This window comes from Podarcis gaigeae (assembly GCF_964106915.1).
Source record: "Podarcis gaigeae genome assembly, chromosome: 9".
In the NCBI taxonomy this organism is placed as follows: Eukaryota; Metazoa; Chordata; class Lepidosauria; order Squamata; family Lacertidae; genus Podarcis; species Podarcis gaigeae.
The window spans coordinates 27,865,164-27,884,977 of NC_139685.1; the positions used below are offsets into that span (position 1 = coordinate 27,865,164).

Sequence of the window (19,814 nt, forward strand, 5' to 3'; positions counted from 1 at the left end):
AGAGGGAGTAAATTCACACATCTATGGTTAAACTAGGTCATGGTTAGTGGAGGAATGAGGTCTTTCTCAACAGTTTGAGATTAATTGGAGAGAATGCCACCAACTTTGCTGCAGCTGTTTGGCTGTGACAACTTGGGCGTATAAATAGATAAAAGTGTGAACTTACTCTGTGTTTTTTATGCTGGTCTGTGACTGTAATAAGCTAAATTCATTCAGTCAGTCTGCGACTTTTAAATGAATGCTCCCCTTTCCCAGAAAGCATGTTTTATAACAAAGCAGTTGTCGGGATTCAAGGTCTCTGGCATTTATTTCTTAAATGAACTTAAAGAAATGTATTCTGGAATCAAGCCTCACCAAATGTTCATGCTATAATTTTATTCTGCCACAGATGCTTGCCATCTAGTTGAGGCTTCTGAGTCTGACACATTCAGTGGCTACAATGCAACTGCAGAAATGGAAGAGTTTAAAGGCTGAAGCAAGCATACATAAGACAGCACTGCAAAAAGATCATGGTAAAAACATGAGCCTCTGTGGACATATTCCTTTAATATTCCTTTATTGATTCAATTCATACCCTTCCCTCCTTCTGAAGGAGGCATGGCAGCAATATGCTATCTTCCTGTTAACTTTCCAGGTGTGCAGGATCAGAACCATACTGCCTGTGATCATACATTCTTTCCATTGCCTCCAGCTTTTCACTTTCTCCTCTGGCTCACCATTATAGGAGGCTAAAATGATTGACTTTCCTCCAGAACACACAGACTTTGAGTGAGTGTGCAGAGATGATAAAAAAAAATAACCATTTTGACTTATAGAAAGGTTGATAATAAGGGCTGAACTCGATGGGGCTGAATACCTACATCAAGTTCTCCTTCTCCCTTCCCATTGCATCTAGGATCAATTATCCCACATCTTGCATGTCTCATTCCATGCTCCACATAATTAGCATGTATAGAAATACATGATGTGTTGATGTCATGAAATAGAGTCAGTGACCTTGTGATTAATGGAGGAGGAAATGAGACTAATTCAGCATTGGAGTGCTGGTTTTGGCAGTCACCTGTTGTCAAGTGTAATGTGCAGCTCAGCCCAAATAATTAACTAATGCAGAGAAGAAAAATCCAACAAACCTGAAGGTTAGGGCAGATTTATAGAGTGGCTGAGCAGCACTCTTATCACGTTAAATCACCTCACTCTTCCTCTTCCTCTTTCTCTCTCCCTCCACCCACCATTCAGCTAAGAAAAGACCACCAGCGGAAGCTAGCTGTGAAAGCGATGATTTGTTTGAGCCAGTCCCTCAAAGCAATTCAACTCCTGAGGTTACAGGCTCAGTTAGGCTTTAGCCAGTTCCTAACCAAATGTGAACATGGGTGGGCAGCAGCATTTTGAAAAATAAGGATTCCCTCACAAATCAGTTCCCATCAAATGGGAACCAGAAGTATAGCTAGAGCTTCACTGGGGCTGTGTTCCCTTTGGCAGTACCAGCATCCAGGTTTGGCTATTATGTAAGATGCAAAGCAAGACAGACATTGAAGTGTGAAAAACCCACTGTGAATTTATATATCTGTCTTCACACTGATTGGAATAGAACCTTATAACTTCTTCAGAGTTCATTTAGGTCTGCTGGGTGGACCTTGTGATTATTCTTTTACATCTCTTGGAAACAGGACTACAAGTTCTAATCACCAGTAACTGATGAATAGATTCAAATGGTAATGGCTAAATTTCGATCCTAAATTGTGTACTAGGGTGTAAGTATAATTGAACACAGTGGGAGTTACTTCTGAGCAAACATACATAAGATTGCATTGCAAAAAGATCATGGTAAAAACATGAGCCTGAGAACACATCCCTTTAATATTTATGGAGCTGTATGATGTACTTTTGGGACGCAGGTGGCGCTGTGGGTTAAAGCCTCAGCGCCTAGGACTTGCCGATCGAAAGGTCGGCGGTTCGAATCCCTGCGGCGGGGTGCGCTCCCGCTGCTTGGTCCCAGCGCCTGCCAACCTAGCAGTTCGAAAGCACCTCCGGGTGCAAGTAGATAAATAGGGACCGCTTACCAGCGGGAAGGTAAACGGCGTTTCCGTGTGCGGCTCTGGCTCGCCAGAGCAGCGATGTCACGCTGGCCACGTGACCCGGAAGTGTCTCCGGACAGCGCTGGCCCCTGGCCTCTTAAGTGAGATGGGCGCACAACCCCAGAGTCTGTCAAGACTGGCCCGTACGGGCAGGGGTACCTTTACCTTTACCTATGATGTACTTTTGCTTTTAGAGAGGAATACAGAACCTAAAGAACAATGCCTTGTTTCACTAAAGTTTGCTCTGACTAAATCCAATGGAATACAAAGGCAAATATCTTCAACAATGTTTACACCCACATTAAGATGGATTTTGTTACATGATCTTGATTATGTTTCTAATTGCCAGATCTTCACACCCTGCAATTGCTATCTAACAATCCTTGCCAAAAAAACCACACACATACCCTCAAAGGACGTAGCAATGGATGAAGTTCCTTGCATTAGTGACTGGCATACCTACTCTGAGTAAAGGCACTGCATCACTTATTAGCAGGGTAGCAAAAAAGACCCAAACAAGGCAAAACCTTCTCTGTAACTAGTGAAATATATCTAATGACTCATAAAGGAATTCTTTTCATTTGCTGCTCATTGTAAATACTGCTGCATTCTTTTAGATCATTCTACAAATTGCTGCTCAAAGGCATCAAATGGCTATAATGTCAGAGCCAAGTTGAACTCCCTGTTCAGTCGTTGCTCTGCCTATAGTTTGTTTGTTTGTTTGTTTGTTTAAAGCATTTTGGCCCTACAGAAGAAGCCCCCATGGTGGCTTCTTTTCATACCTACTTTATTACATTTATGAGATCAATAAGCAAGGCAGTTCCTGCCTTCAGGCTTACATTCTAAAAGATGTAGCACAAAAGGAAAAGGGGAATGTGAGGGTAGAGGGGAACAAGCAAACTTAGGCACCACTTCTTAAATTTACATAGTTCTTAAAATGACCAGCTGGAATGGAAAATAGTTCAAGGAGAGAAGGAGCCAGCTGGAGCTGGACTCCCAGCAAAGCCATTGGAGTGGTCCAATGCAACAAAAGGTACATTCACACCATTCTTGGAAGACAGAAAAGGCTGAGAGAGATTTCATTTTTAAATCAGTTGCCACCACCATCATGGTGCAGTCTGAACATTTAGCCTGATGGAATGCTTGCTCCCAAATGACAGTTGAAGAAAGAGGAGCATGATGGAATTGGAGAGCCCATGGAGAAGCCCAGCAGTCCCATCTCTCCGTCTGCCGCAGACATGATCTTACAGCACTTGACATACAACAGAGAGTTTGGATCAGAACTTTAAAACACTCAACTAGTACAGAGTCCCAACAGGTACATAAGAGGTTTCCTCTTGTCTCTGGGTTCCATTCAGGTCTGCTTTAGAATAGAGAGCAAGTGTGGTGTAGTGGTTAAGAGCGGTAGACTCGTAATCTGGTGAACCAGCTTCACGTCTCTGCTCCTCCACATGCAGCTGCTGGGTGACCTTGGGCTGGTCACACTTCTCTCAGCCCCACTCACCTCACAGAGTGTTTGTTGTGGGGGAGGAAGGGAAATTAGAATGTTAGCCGCTTTGAGACTCCTTCGGGTAGTGATAAAGCGGGATATCAAATCCAAACTCTTCTTCTTCTAGGAAATAGAACAAAAAAATGATAAAAGAACCACAAGGGCTTTCTTCTTTAAAATTTAACTATCTAAAATATTTCCCATACACCTCTCACACAGAGAATACTAAGTATGGACAAAAAATGTTGCAGATTTTACATCAATTAAGGATAATAAATAATTATGTCATGCTTTTTTAAAAAAACAAAACAAAAATAAAATTAAAGCCTAAATTTTTTTATGGTTTTCCCCAAAATATTGGAATATTACCTCTATCCGGCACAGCTGTGTTTACACTCAGCTGTGTTGGATCTAGTGAGGTGTGGCAGTCAGGGCAATTGGCATCTACCTCCCAACTCTTGGATCAGTCTCCATATCTGGCAGCCCTGTTTAGGGAAGATTTTAATATTTAATGCTGTATTGTTTTTATCACTTGATTGGGAGCCACCCAGAGTGGCTGGGGAAACTCAGCCAGATGGGCAGGGTATAAATAGTAAATTATTATTATTATTATCTGTACATTCAGGTTGATGGCCAGAGTGATTTCTCACCACCTCTTTTTAAGACAGGAAAGAAGAAGCTGTGTTTTTCCAATGGACTGCAATTCTCATTATCCCTGGCCACCATAATCAAAGGCCAAATATAATGGGAGCTGGAGTCTAACAACATCTGAAGTACTACAGGTTCCCCACCCCTGCTTAAGTGTGAAAGATGTGGATAATTTTAAATGTGAAAAATAGTAAAGTGCTGACATTTGTTGAAATGTATATTAATTTGCATTTATTGTGTTTTGCATTCCTATGCAGCTCCTCTGCTCAGCAAAGCAGAAGACAAGTCTTTGTGTTGTGTTTATGTAGGTGTGGGGTGATCGATTATACTTCTAGCTGGACTGTGGGTTTGGGAAGGTGACACATTCTAAATTACCAGACACCGTTTCTAAATTTCAAGAGACAAAAATGTGATAAAACAAGAGGAATAAAGAAATTGGCTTTTTGGAGGATTCTCTCTTCCTTCAGCCCTTCTTAGGCTGTCGGTAAACACAGCCTGGCAAATGACAAATGGTTGTAGTCAGAATGTCCTTTATGGGCACTTTAGTATTCTAAACATGCTTAGATCCTGCATAAAAACCAAATTTACTTCTGTCAGTTGTATTTGAGACATTCTACCTCAAGTGAATGGATGTGTGTAACCCTCTCTTTGCCATAGCAAATAAATGACTCCATAGAAAGAGGATACAATTCACATTTCCACACTTGATAAAAGCATAGGTTGTCGAGTTGAGAAAATATGAATAGTGCTACGAAGAACACATTGGTACTTCTGCCATATTTTTAAAACAAATTCAGGACCTTGGATAATTCCGAGAAGATATATTTGCACAGCAAGCTATTCAGATATTGGAAAGCAATGAAACAGACAGCTAGCAGAGGCATAGGTAAACCAGTGTGCCCATATAACATGAAAATTGCCCTAATAAAATATTTCTAATTGAGAACATAGAATGCTTCCTTATATACCAGGTCAGATCACTGGTCCATACAGCTGAGACTATTGACTACTCTAAGCTCTGCTGGATCAGGCTAAAGGCTTGTCTAGTCCACTATCCCATTTTCCACAGTGGCCAATCAGTTGCATATTGAAAGCCTGCAAGCAAGGCATGTGACCCACATTATTTCAAGATTATACAGTATTACTGTTCCCCCACAACTGATATTCAGAGATATGCTGTCTCTGAACCCGGAGATATAATGACATAGTTTAACTATGCAGAGTTCCAAAAAGTACTTCCCTTTGACTTAATCTTCTGTAAGCACCATTCAACCTCACTGGATAACCCTGAGTTCTAATATTATAACAGAACACCTCGTTTCTCTCTCACATACACCTTCTCTCTCCCTGTCCACTTTCTCCACACCATCCATGAATAATTTTGTAGATTTCTATATGTCCCCAATTCACCTTTCACCTCCTAAACCTAAAAAAAAGCACCAAATATAACTTTCATTTAGAGAGGAGCTGCTCTTGTCTCCTGATGGTGGATCTTCAGGAGCTTTCTCATCACCTGGTAAATGATCTTTAAATGGAGAAGTCAAGGACTGACCCAGGGATATTCTTCTCTATGATGCAGCTACAGTCCTAGGCATGCAGAAAGTATCTTTCTTGAAGATCAGAAATGGAACAGAAATTGGAGCAGAGGTGGTCCTCTATTTTTATTCAAATCAATATCGTTTATTTGTACAAAGAAAATGAATAAATTATTATGATTATTTATTGAATTTATAAACCACCCATCATCTGAGGATCATAGGGTGCTTTACAGTGTAATGGGGAGATATCACCCAAACTATTTATACACCTAAGTCCTGTTAAACCATTAATTCCTTTTAAAAATCTCTCCCTCCCTCCCTCCCCCCCTCTCTCTTTCTCTCTCATTTTATTAATCCTTTAAACTTTTAGTGCTTTTTGATTTCCCTTAGGATGTTCCTGGGCTTCTGCCACTCACTGGGAGAGGGGCACACTGCGAGGGAGATGGGTGCTGTTATCATGCAGGCAACAGATTGATACATGCCTCTCCTATCTATCTGTTGGAAGCTGGAATCATCAAACTAGGCTTGGGTCTCATCACTTGATGCATGGCTGCTTGCTAGGCCGCTTCCTGACCCACATACTAAGCCGCTTGCTGATAGGTCAGCTATTGCTGACCCTTTGCTCCCTCAATGGTTTGTTCCCACAGTGGCATTTCAATGTAGGTCTGCACATTCCTCAGGACATGGCTATAACAGATAATTTGCATGTAAGGATAGGCTGTCACAGAATAGCCATGCACAGATCCTTAAAAATCTCCTCTAGTCAAATGATTTTGGCAAGAATCCTTGCACACATTTAGGTAACAGTCATCAAGTCTTAAAAAAACAAGTGATGCATATGCATGTGGTGAACAAGACCATATATATAGTTTACTTGAAATTATACTGGGTTTAGTTTCCAAATTTGTCTTTTGCCATTGATGACCACATTAAATGGCTTCTATTCAGAATCATTTGGATATTATCAAACCATTTGAAATCCTGTTTATCTCCATTAATGGTGACAGATTTTAAAAGAACTCAGGTACCCATTTACAAGATCAGTTAGCAAACATGACTGGAGACAGATACAATCTAAAGAGGGCTTACAGTGCTGGATGGGGCCCAGAAAGCTTTGTCAACTTTCTCTAGCTACAGACAAAGACAAATGAAGAGGCAGGAGGGAGGCAAGGAGTGGTGACGGCTATGGTCTTAAGAACACAAGTAGAGCTCTGCAGCATCAACCCAAAGGTCCATCTAGTTTAGCATCCTCTGGCCAGCCAGATGTCCCTAGAAAATCCACAAACAGAACTTGAAGGCAACACCTCCTGAATGTGACAGCCCTCTCTTGCAGTTCCTCTCCAGCAACTGGTGCTCAAAGGCACACTGCCCCTGTATCTGAAGTTCCCAAATCCATATAGCTACATGGCTGGTACCCACCGACAGACCAATGAAATTTGTCTGATCCATTTTTAAAGCTATACAAACTAGGTGCCATCATATGGTAACAAACTCTGTAAATTAATTTTGTATCATGTGCACAATCTGTCCTGAATCTCATGCAAGTCACTTTAATTAGATGATGTTGAGTTCCCGTATTATGACCAAGGTCTGTCTGTCTGTCTATCTCCTGAACACCTCCTGAATAGCTGGAGAATTTCAGTTCTTTCATGGAAAATATTCAGTGAAATGTGCTTCCCAATTTTACCAACCTTGACTTTTGCATGCAACTGTTAATCCGATTTTAATGTTATTTTAATAGTGTGGATGGAAGGATTGGTCTTGGCCCCAACTCCCTCCAGTCCTCCATTGCTTTTCATCCTCCATCAGGAGCTGGCAGGGACTGGCAGGATGCTGATGAGTGTGCACCAGGGGAAGAGGGGCTGGAGTCTGACTTGCGAGAGGGGGTAAGTGATTTTGGGGGAACTGTATCAGCCAGCAGGCAAGAGGCAGAGGCAGAGGAGTCTTCAGAGCTGGAGGATGGAGCACAGGATGGGACAAAGGAAAACATGGCTCCTCTAACTTTCTTGATCAGCAAGAGAAAAGAAAAAAACAAAAGCAATACAGAACGGAACTGCGTATCTGAACATCCGTTTCCATGACATCTCATGACAACCATTTACTGTGGAATGTAAACACAGACACGTGACAACAACAATCGCATATCTGCAGCACGGGGGAAAGAATTCCAACAGCTGCCAGGCTCTTCCCCATCCTTTCCTGAACCACTGCCTCCCAGAACCAAGAAGGGGTTGAAAAGGGATGAGCAGAGGATGTTGCCATGCAGGCACAGTCTCTGGCTGCCTACACACAACCCATCAGCGAAAGGTATATAAACTATTGGAGTGGGAGGAGTCCCCTGTGGCTGCAACTATTCCATAGAGTGTAGACCTGGGAATAGCTGCTTAGATGTTAGATTGGTGTGACCAGGTATCCAGAGCTGTAGAAGCAACTATAAGCATTGTTGTTTTACAATAAAGTTTGTCCTCTTCTGCAACTATTTTCAACCAGTAATCATGTCACTGGCACAGTTATCTGTTACCTTAAGTGTGACTAAAACTGGCAGCATTATGAATGTGCTGTGAGACCTTTTTAAATATTTCATCTTTCTGCAACCTAAAAAAAGAACCATTCCTAAAACACATTTTAAAATAATTCCCATTGTGTGATCTAACTGAAAATCCCCAAGGCTGTTCTCTTATGCACAATGACTTGGGTGCAAGCCCCAGCGAAGTCAGTGCACACATTCCTATGCAAGGACTGCAAGTCTTTAGAAATAATTGTCTTTAATTTGTATAAGGAATTTAACAGTGAGACCCCACAATCCAGCACAGATTTTGGAGCTTTTAAGCCACTTGAGATCAATGGGCTTATGTATGCTTGTGCTGGGTTATGACCTAAATATTTGAAGGATATATTTAAGTAGTATTAAGATATTTCTATACAGTGAATTAAAAATAAGATTTCCCCCCCTGTATAGCCTATTCCTTGCTAAGGGATTTGGAACAGCATCTGGTAATAAAGTAATAAGACCTTGGAGGGAAAATGAAACAATATAGCACTTACATTAACATATCAAAAATACCAATTGTATGTATGTCACTTTTGAACTGAAGGTTAAGGACAACTGAAAGAAAACCGCTGGAAAAAATAATTAGCTGATGATTCCACTAGGGCGCTGGGAGTTTAGTTTGGCAGCCATTATCCACTGCAAAGAGGCAATCTATATACTTACTTACTTCTTTCTTTCTTTCTTTCTTTCTTTCTTTCTTTCTTTCTTTCTTTCTTTCTTTGACCCTGCTTCATTGTAATTAAAATTGAAGTGGTTTCAAAATTAGACACAGAAGATAAAAGTTGCAGTAAAACAATCAGTGTAGCTGTAATCATTCTTTAGACTGCTGTTCTGTGGCCCCTGGCAGGACAACTCAGCAGCTATCTTCTTCTTCTTCTTTGGCAATCACTCGTAGCCAAGTAAGATTGTCTTCCATAAACACGGTTTTAAAATGAGTCCGTAACTGACTGTGGAGGTGAATTCCGGATCCACACATCCTTCCACAGTGGGGACATTGGTTTCCATGCAGGAGTTGATCATGGTGTGGATTTGCCAAGCGTGCCTTGCTCTTAGCACGTTTCTCCCATGCATCCTGAGTTCGAGTGTCTTCAAAGCTCATGACACCTTTGGTAAAGGCTGTTCTCCAACTGGAGCGCTCGCAGGCCAGTGTTTCCCAGTTGTCAGTATTTATACTACATTTTTTAAGATTTGCCTTGAGACAGTCTTTAAACCTCTTTTGTTGACCACCAGCATTACACTTTCAATTTTTAAGTTCAGAATAGAGTAGTTGCTTCGGAAGATGATCATCAGGCATCTGCACAACATGACCAGTCCAACGAAGTTGATGTTGAAGAATCATTGCTTCAACACTGGTGATCTTTGGTTCTGCCAGTACACTGACAATAGATCAGAGCTCCCTTTCCAGCATCAGAATGGGAGATCTGATGTCAGGACAATCCCTCCCTACTGCTGCTGAATGCTCAGTCCCCCTGTCTCAACGGATTTCAGTGCTCCAATATAGGGAGGGAGGCTGAGAGTGGGAAACAGGAAAGGAGGATAGTTCTTTAGGGGAAAGCATTGGAACCTTATCTTGTTCTGCTGGGATCTGAGTCTCCTGTTAGTTGTTCAAGTAATAAATGGAGCCCCCATCAAATATGATGGCCCTCCAGGGATTGAATAGCTCTTCAGTATAAATCTGATTCAAGATATATAATAGAGATTGTGTTTGGACTGTAGAAACTGAATCCATTACTAGTATCCTAGAAGCTGAGGTCTACAAATACCCATACAATGCACATTACTGAAGTAGACATGTATTCTCAGGTGTATTGTGCTAATGTACAGTTAACATGAATTCTGGTAGTTTGATATTTCTTCTCCAGATGTCACATATTAAATACTCCTGTGTGCAGTTCTTGGCTACCACTTGTGGAATGAATAATATCCTTTCATATCTTTTGGAAATAAACTTAGCAGATATCTGCAACTTTTAAGTAACTAACAACACTTACTATTTCTTGCTTCTTTTTCATACTTAAAGAATTAAACTTTTTGATTGAATTTTAAGCAATCTGAACAAAAGAAGAAAATAGCTGTCAGTAACCCAGAATATTTACTGCAATTGCTGTTTATTGTCTGTTGTAAGCTACCAAGGATGCTTAAATTAGCATGAACATTGCTGAACTGTTGTTAACCAGAATATACCAGAGAATACAGGGAAATTGCCAGGCTGATCTAGAAATGAGGCAAATGGGGAAAGAGATGTATTTGTGCTTATATCTTACATTTTAATAAAACAGAAAAAGAATTTAGGCTGACAGAGACAACAACAAAAATATGGTCTATAATCCTTTGAAAACATTTACAGATCAGAGATCTTTCAGAAGACTATGAAGATTTTGATTACTGAAACTGAACATTTAAAAATAGTTTTGGAGTTACTTTCCAGCATGGCAGTTTACAATAGCTTGAATAGCTGCAATGAATAGCCTGAATAGTTGATAGTTTCACGGGGCATCATTCATTCTCACATATAGTAATACTTGTTTGATCCAAGTTCTTCAGCTCGTTCCCATCTATTGTCTCAGAAGGTCTTGCAAATAAAAGGTGCAACAAGAAAGATAATTACTACCATGACTCTAGCTTCTGTTCTGAAACACCAACTTCTGATCCTTTTAAAATGTTATTTTAGCATTGTTGAAGGAAGTGATGGGACTGGCCTTTGTTCCTTCCATTCCTCGTTTCCTGGCCCTCTGCTTTGTTCACCCACAAGTATGAACTCACAATTTACTTTCATTAAGTGTTAAATGAGCTGAAATTTCTCAGAAGAGACAAATCTAAGAAATCTGCTGAGAGTTTTCATTCTTTTGCACACACATATACACACGCCTCAAACTGTTGGACAATTTTGCTACCTTTCAGATAAAATATTCAGTAAAATAGCCCATCTCAGTTTTGTTGCCTACAAATTGGCCACAGATTTTCAGGAGTCCATGTTTGTTCATCTCTCTTCTTTTGAAAATGCTGGTCTGCCCCATGTTCCTTTTATCTCTGTGATGAGGCTGATGGGGGCAGAGGGCCGGGTTTCCTTCCTGCAGCAGCAGCTACTTCACGGAATATTGGAGAGATTTGACAATGAGCATCAGCTTTTTTCCGCTGACAAGTAAAAACTCACCTTTACTTTCAAGCTTTGTTACCAAAGAGGGCAATGAATTTTTCTTCTGATGATGCTTGTTCCCCTTTCAGTCTTCAATGTCAGTAGAAGCTAAGAGGGTCCTGGTTAGGTTGGACAGGAGCATGGTGTTGTAGCTCAGGGCAAAGCAATGATCTGAAGAACCCACAGCCTCCTGGGCCTCCTGACTGAATTGTTCTTCATGAGAGTGATGTTGAAGATCAAAAGAAGACAGCTGTGCCCTATTTTCCACTCTGGGTTAGTGTCAGGGACTAACTAGACTGAGGAGGAATGGTAGAAGGGAAAAGCTGGGAAATACTGGGTGAGGAGCAACAGAAGAGGAAACACCAGGAGAGAGACACCTGGCAGATTCAGTGGCCTTGGACAGCATTCCTGACCACCCCACCCCTTCGCCTAAGACTTGACAGACTTGGAAAGTGATGGAACAGAAAGTGCAATGGCAACAAGCTCAGATTACCCAACATAGGAGTGGTGTAGGTTAATGGGGACGGAGGAGGTGAACCTTTACTGGGAGCAAAACCATTTTTTAGAGTGATGTGCATTCCTTTGTCTCTCACTGTGATTATTAAAGAACTTATCTAGTAAGAATGCTCTGAACATTTAAACAGATCAATTCCCCAGACCTACCAATGACTGATAATATGGTTCGGCAAATGGAAATCCTCTGCAATCACTAAATTCAGAAAGTGGGGGGAGTTGGTTTCAACCTTCACATACAGCTCTATGTACCAAGGGACCTTAGTTATTAGAGCCAAACGTGCAGCCTCTGGGAAAATGGGGGAGCAGCCAGTGGGCATGATCCGATTTCTCAATATACACAGAAGTTCAGCAGGGTAAGGGGTAAGGATAGCCACGGAAATGTGTGGATTGGCAGGCGATGAGCTGAGTAAGTGTAACAAAATGTAATAGAGGGAATGAAAGTAAGGCAGAAGCCCCTAGTGAAACACAGAAGTTCCAGTTTGGCCCTGCAACCATGGGTCCCAGGGCTGTGGGTGCATGCATGGCTCTGGCACTGAAATTTGTGGGCGTGCAGCCCCTTCATGTGGAATTTTGTGGGTGCTCAGGCCCCCAGGGAGTTGGCACCTATGGTGAAGCACCAGATTCAGTGCCACTCCATTATGAATGGGCAGGGAATTAAATTCATTTTGCATTTGAAGATTAACCTCCCCTATTCACAGTTTCCAAAACAATATGTGAACTGAAACACCCTTTGAAATAGACCCTTTCTGGATTCTGAAAGTTCTCTGGCCAAATAATATACACAAAAAATGCACATACTCAGGTAACGTGTGCATAAAATTGCACATATTGCTGGAAATTACATAGAAAAATGCATTAGGCTGTCGAAAATTGCTTTGCAAAAAATATGTATATTTGGTAAAGTTGTATACTAAAATGTGCATATTAAGAGAACTTCACACTCAAATGCTGATGAATTTTCACGATGGGTTTTAAAACACACACTAATGTGGAAATGTGGATAACTGAACTTAAGATTGGAGAAATGAGAAAATGAGTGAAAATTAAACTTACCCTGCACTCTAGTGAATGAGGATAATAATGGGGAAATAACAGCTTGGAAATATTTAGATGTTTTCAGAAGGTTGCTACCAGTATCTGACATGCTTTCTCTGTGCCCCCCCCCCCCCGTATGCCTTCTTTCTCTGCCTCTTTCACATCTTTTGCTACTTCAATGGGGACAACAGCAAAAAAATATACCTGAAAAGCAACCTACTCAGTGGTGATATGTTATCACAGAGAGCAGCCGTGATCACGCTCAACCTTCATCTTTAGCTTTCTGTAAACAGAAAGAGAAATATTATACTGGTGAGGAAAGGTCCTTTTCCGTTTTGGTGATGTTGTGTATAAACTCTTTGAGCTCTCCTTCCATCCTTTTAAATAAGGCTGCAAAGCTTCAGGTTAGAGCATACACAGAAGAAAGATAGCTGTATGAGCAATCCTTTGGCAAGCAATACACAGCAAGGCTCAATTTTCACACACAAAAACTTTTGGGTGCTTTGCTCGTTTGAAGTCGTAGGTGATTTTTTTCCAGAGACCAGGTCACAGATCTAGGGCACATTTTCCTTTTAAACAGAACCTAATTTTTCATGCACAACACAAAGGCATTGTTTTGATTGACATATAAGCAATTCTGGATTTATCAAACAGCTGAAAGCCACACCTTTAAGAAATATGTCTGCTATGCTGCCATTTTAAGTTTGTAGTGTGCCGAGCCTTGAATGCTATTATGGGATTGGGGTTGAACTGAATGCTTCTTTGGATCTTCTCCAACCTCATGATTTTATAGCTGTAATTTTGGATTCAGCAGCAGAGGAGACTAGTATAGTCATACCTTGAATTGAAGTAGCTTCAAGTTAAGTATTTTCGGGTTGCGCTCCGTGGCGACCTGGAAGTAACGGAGCGTGTTACTTCTGGGTTTTGCCACTTGCGCATGCGCAGATGCTCAAAATGACATCATGCGCATGTACAGAAGCGGTGAAACGCGACCTGCGCATGTGCAGATGCACAGTCGCATGTTACATTTACTTCAGGATGCTAATGGGGCTCCGGAACGGATCCTGTTCGTATCCAGAGGTACTACTGTAACATGGTGGAAATGGCTTCTTTCTTAAGCAAATAGCCCTAGCCAGGTGTGTGAAGTATCTTCTTTGTTATGCAAGCTAGGGGCAAAATAAATGCAAAAGGAACTAAGTAGCTGGAGATATTTATGGACTGTGATGGCCAACATGGCAAAGGAGAGCATTTCTTTCTTACCCTCTCTGCAGACTGGAGGAGCTGCCAGCAAGGTAGACAGGAAATGATGTCATCAGTAGACCGGAAGTTTCCGGAGACAGATTCGGAGAGAGAAAATGAGTTATAAAGTCTGGAAGCTTCCAACATTTGGAGTGGAGCTTTGGGACACTTGCTCTACTGATCCTTGCACTAGAGAGGTGTTGATAGCCTAACCAATTTGTTAACAAGATTATATATACATGTGTAATGAGTGTGTAAGATTCTTTCCCACATTCCACTATTCCCTTTGTTTCCATTATTCCTTTTGTATTCCTTTACTAGTTGTGTTGTTTATGTAGTTAAAGTACACAGCTTTTCATTTTATGATGCTTTTCAGCAACCAGTTAGTGGGGTGAGTGTGCTGCTAGGAGGTCAGGCGCATAGTACAGCAACTTCCCACCAGTCAGTACTGGAATCTCAGTCAAATGAATTTCATGGAGATTTCCCATCTTATGAACACATTTAAATGCAAGGGGGGGGGCGGTGGGAGATAGCAAACATGTTCAGCAGAGCACTGATTGATATTCTCTGAATACACCAGATCTGGCACCTTTCCAGGACCTACCTGGCCTCTGGAGAAGAACAGCAGAAAAGAGAAAGACCAGGAAGTGCAGATGCTAGGAATGGATGGATGTCTCCCACTGATCAATGTCATTTTTGTATATATTTTGTATCTATCTTGGCTGAGTCCTGGAAGACCAGCTTCCTGTCCTGCAGGCCTTTTCCCCCACCTGGCCTCGGAGGGTAGTGACCTGACTGACTCCAGCTACAAAACACTGAGGCTGTTGAACTTGGACCAGGGTGTTGTTTGGGGTTTTTTTTGTTGTTGTTAGGGGATGTGTTTTGTTGCTGTTGTTGATGCAGTTTTTTTTGTTTTGTTTTTTGTATTTATTTTATATCTTCTTGTGATTTATGTGGGAAATGTTTGGTTTGGTAATTTGTTAATGATTTATTTATTGGTTATGACTATGTTTGCTATGTTGGAGTTTTATATATACAGTGCTACCTCGGGTTACATACGCTTCCGGTTACATACGCTTCAGATTACACACTCTGCTAACCCATAAATAGTGCTTCAGGTGAAGAACTTTGCTTCAGGATGAGAACAGAAATCATGCTCCGGCAGCGCAGCAGCAGCAGGAGGCCCCATTAGCTAAAGTGGTGCTTCAGGTTAAGTACAGTTTCAGGTTAAGTACAGACCTCCGGAACGAATTAAGTACTTAACCCGAGGTACCACTGTATATTTATATTGTAAGCTGCCTTCAGCATGGTTTGAACAAATAAAATTATGTAAGAATGTATATTTACCCACAGCTCCATTCCATTTCTGCATGAATCTACCTCTATCTGCAGAGTTTGTTTTAATCTTCTAAAAATACGTGTTCAAATGTATATGTTCTCCTGAAACAGTATTTAAATGCAGGTGTTATATGTTTAAACTTAACTTTACCCCCACTTGTGAAGGTACAGTCATCCCTCTTGAAAGTGGGGGCAGTGGTACGTGTCGCATGGCTTTCAGAAAGACTAAAGATGATCTTATCTTTGAAATACAATATTTCTTTCCTTTTTATTTCCCTAATGTGGGGGAACCATGCTGCTTCTTCAAACAGTACACCAGGGAGTCATTAGCAGCTTGAATGTGGTGGATAGCACAGTTTTCCTCAATGGAGTGTAGACACTAAAAATCCAAGAAGCACATGACTCATGGATATTGGACTTTGAAGTAGGGCAAGTGACTCAGCCTAGCTGGACGAGAAGAGTTAGACTCTTTACTGGATTTCAAGAATTCCATGTTAAAGGTACTTTATTCATGCTGTGGTTTAGTGAACACCGATTCTGTTACTTCTCATACTTTTTATGTTCAGGAGCCCAGAAAACATTCTATTGTGTCAGCTCATTTGACAATGATAATTTGATCCATTTGACTTTAATGCAAGTGATAAATTGCTCTGGTAAATCAGCATATGAAATGCCAGCGGGAATAAAGTCTCTGATACAAATAATTAGTATCTTTATCTTTTATGTCAAATTTCCACATAATAAGCTATTTTGTCAGCTACAGCTGTATGCCGAATGTAAAAGAAAGGAGTTCACAAAGTGGAAATGCTTTTTATTGGGAACTGAGCATCAAACGTATGAGTGGTAGCCAAGAAGCCTTTGGTCCTACTGTAAAGTAAGGTGTGGCTGTGTCCTACAACTTCTTTACTTCATCTCTCACAAAATAATTGCTTGCTCGCTTACTTCGCCAAACCATTACAAACAAAAAAAATCCATATATAAAATTTTAAAATATATACAAATGAACAGCCATGTAAAAATATGTAATAATGAAGATTTTCCTTGGAGTTTCTTCCTGCTAAATAGTGCCATTCACCACTCTAACAGATACTATTGATAACAACTTAGCCACCCTTGCAGTTACTTCTGGGTTAATGTCAGACAGATAGAATCTGATATTTTCATTGTGCCGTGATGTTACAATACCCAAAAAAGGGAGATAGCACATGTTTGTGTAGCTGGTTGTACAATGGATGGTGGAAAAGAATATGTTTTACTGTGTCCAACACATTCAAATAACATCCACAATGTCTGTCGTTTCTGGGAATGTTTAGATATCTGCCCTTGACAAAAGCTGAGGGGAAAACATTCAGTCAGGCTAACATAAAGGCCCTGTGTTGGACTGTAATTATTCATTTTAAAATATAAGTGACCCTGTTATCTGTTGTATTTAAACCATAGAACATGGGAGAGCATACTTTATTTCCCACTGACTCAATGTTTTGACTTTCAGTGTCCCTTAATCTGATTTTAATATTATGATAAATATATTGCCCACTTGAATTATACAAGAGTTCCAAGTCAATACAGATAGATCTGATTTTGCTCTGTAAGGGTTGGAACCATCTGGATTTATAAGAGTCCTTAAGTAAGTCAGAAAGCAGACTCAAAGGTTGGCAATGGAAATCACAATGCAACCAGTATTTTATAGTGCTAACCCACACCCAATATTCCATCGTGTGTATACCTAGTTCTTCAAATTTTGTCTCACACTTGATTGAACTTAAGAGCCCCAGGATATGTTTCAAGAAACTTGAGTGTATCTTATCTAAATCACTATTATATGCTTGTATCCATATTGGGATCCCAAGAGGAGCTGGGATGACACTTTAGCTTGAAAAATTTGAATAGCAGCTGGTATAAATTGGTTACATTTCTGAAAATAAAAGTGAGCTACTGCTGAGGAGGTACGCTTTACCTGTTTTATAGCACTTGTGCGATGGTTTGACCAATGTGAGTTGTTCTGCTATAAAATTCCGAGATATCTATGCATCTTTACTTGCTGGATTTCTTGTCCTCTTATTTTCCATTTCTCTAATCTCTGGGAATTAGAGAAGACCATAATTTTTGTCTTCTCATAAATTACTGAGTTTATTGGTTTCACAGTAGGAAACCAGGGAGAGCAAAAGACGTTTGAGACCTATCCTTGTCAGTGATAATAAGACCACATCATCCACCTACGATAACAGTGGGATTGGGTTTTGATTGATTTGGGAGGCATGCGATTCTATTTTTTGAACGTGCTCTGGAAGATCTGATAAAAATAAATTAAGAAGAAAGGGGGCAAGAATACACCTTTGTTTTACACCTTTCATATTAGGGATATCGGAGCTGGCATTGAGCTTGATTTGGCAGATGTTAAAGGAATATCAATTCTGTATTAAGATCAGCCAGCATTGACTGATTCCTAACTCTACAAGCTTCTTCCACATCACACAATCAGCTGAATCAAAGGCACCATGAAAATCTATGAAAGCTGCATAAATCTTGGGGCATGTTAGGATCACAACATTTCTTTACATGCATAAGCAGCCTTAGGCTCAGGATTCTGATTTGAGACGAAACATTGTCTGCCAGACTCGGAAATTGATTTAAGCAATCCACAAGCCCTTTGAGGATGTTATACCCATGCAAATGGGCCATGGCCAAGTCACCTGGCCCAACATCATGTGCACCAACACTGCCTGTTGGCATCAATGTATATGCAGTGCGAACATTTGCAGGGTGGAGAAATTGGCACATACAGTTGTATGCGTTAAGGCTTCCACAAGCTTTGGGTTGCTGACTGACTGAGGTTCCAGATCAAGTGGAACTCTTTATGTGTACCTTATTGCAGATGTTTGTACTGTACACAGAGGTTGGGCTACTTAGCACAACTCACATAGCATTTGAGAAGATAACTTCTGAATAGGACTGTAGTTTCTCATCAAACCACAGTCAAACTGTGGTTTGCCACCAGGGCCAGCCCAAGACATTTTGGCACCTGAGGCGAACCACAAAATGGTGCTCCCACAGCAAGTAAGAATGGGTGAGTTAAGATATACAGCGTGATTAAGGGGGTGAGTGAAGATCTACATCAGCATTAGCAGGGAATCAAATCAACCTTACCCAATGGTTTAAGTGGGAATTAAAGGCAACCATGGTGTGTGTGTGTGTAAGGGGACCACTCTGAACCACACTAGGCAGATGCAGAGCCCAGGATCCCTCAGAGGGCAGCCCCCACCATTTCCTGCCTAGGGGTGGGAGGAGACAAGCAGTGTCTCCTATTTGTCGAGAGGCTGCTGCAGAGGCGGTGGCAGATCTGACCTCCAAGAAGCAGTGGGTGATGCTTTCTTGGAGGCCAGATCTGCTGCCCCTGTGGATCCTGCTGCCCAATGCGCTCACCTCCCCTAGCCTCATTGGTGGGCTGGCCCTGTTTGCCAACCTAGTATAAAAGCGAAGGATGGCTTGTTCAAACAAAAATTAGAAGTTCATAATATGCTTCCCTCGAGTATGGAAGGAAAGGAAGGGGGATGTGGAAGCACGCCAGTCTAAGGCTTATAGGTGGGTGATGATGATTTATTTATACTCTACCCATCTGGCTGGGTTTCCCCAGCCACTCTGGGCAACTCCCAACCAAATATTAAAAACAGAATACAGCATTAAACATTAAAAACTTCCCTAAAGAGGGCTGCCTTCAGATGTCTTTTAAAAGTAAGATAGTTGCTTATTTCCTTGACATCTGATGGCCCTCTTCCAGGTTCCCTGTAACCTCACTTCTCGCAGTGAAGGAACTGCCAGAAGCCCCTCGGTGCTGGACCACAGTGTCCGGGCTGAACAATGGGGGTGGAGATGCTCCTTCAGGTATACATTACATTCAGGTTGAATGTAATGCCAGTGCAGAAACTTAGAACTATCATTCATTTTACAGATTGCATGTGTGCTGTGCTGGTACTTTAAGTGGATTTGACATTTTGCCTATGCAGTTGATCTATTTCCAATAACCAAGTCTTTGCACAACAACAAAATCATCCATTTATTACTGAGCCTGTTACACAACATTGGCAGGAAACATGACTTTTAATGCATGTCAAAAAACGATGTGTGCACACCATTAAAAATGAAACCTATTCATTCGGAATGCTTATTGATTCGCATTCATAACCAAATGCAATATGCAAAAGTCAAAAATACATATATTAAAATGTTGCTATTATTATCTAATTATACA

The 19,814-nt window shown here is 41.0% G+C and overlaps 1 long non-coding RNA gene across 1 annotated transcript; it reads left to right on the top strand.

Moving 5' to 3' along the window:
- The first annotated feature begins 160 nt into the window (after positions 1-160).
- On the top strand, positions 161-4,430 carry LOC310852010. Its single transcript, XR_014567949.1, has 3 exons — positions 161-512; positions 635-768; positions 4,229-4,430. It is a non-coding gene; the product is annotated as an uncharacterized lncRNA (long non-coding RNA).
- The last annotated feature ends 15,384 nt before the right edge of the window (positions 4,431-19,814 follow it).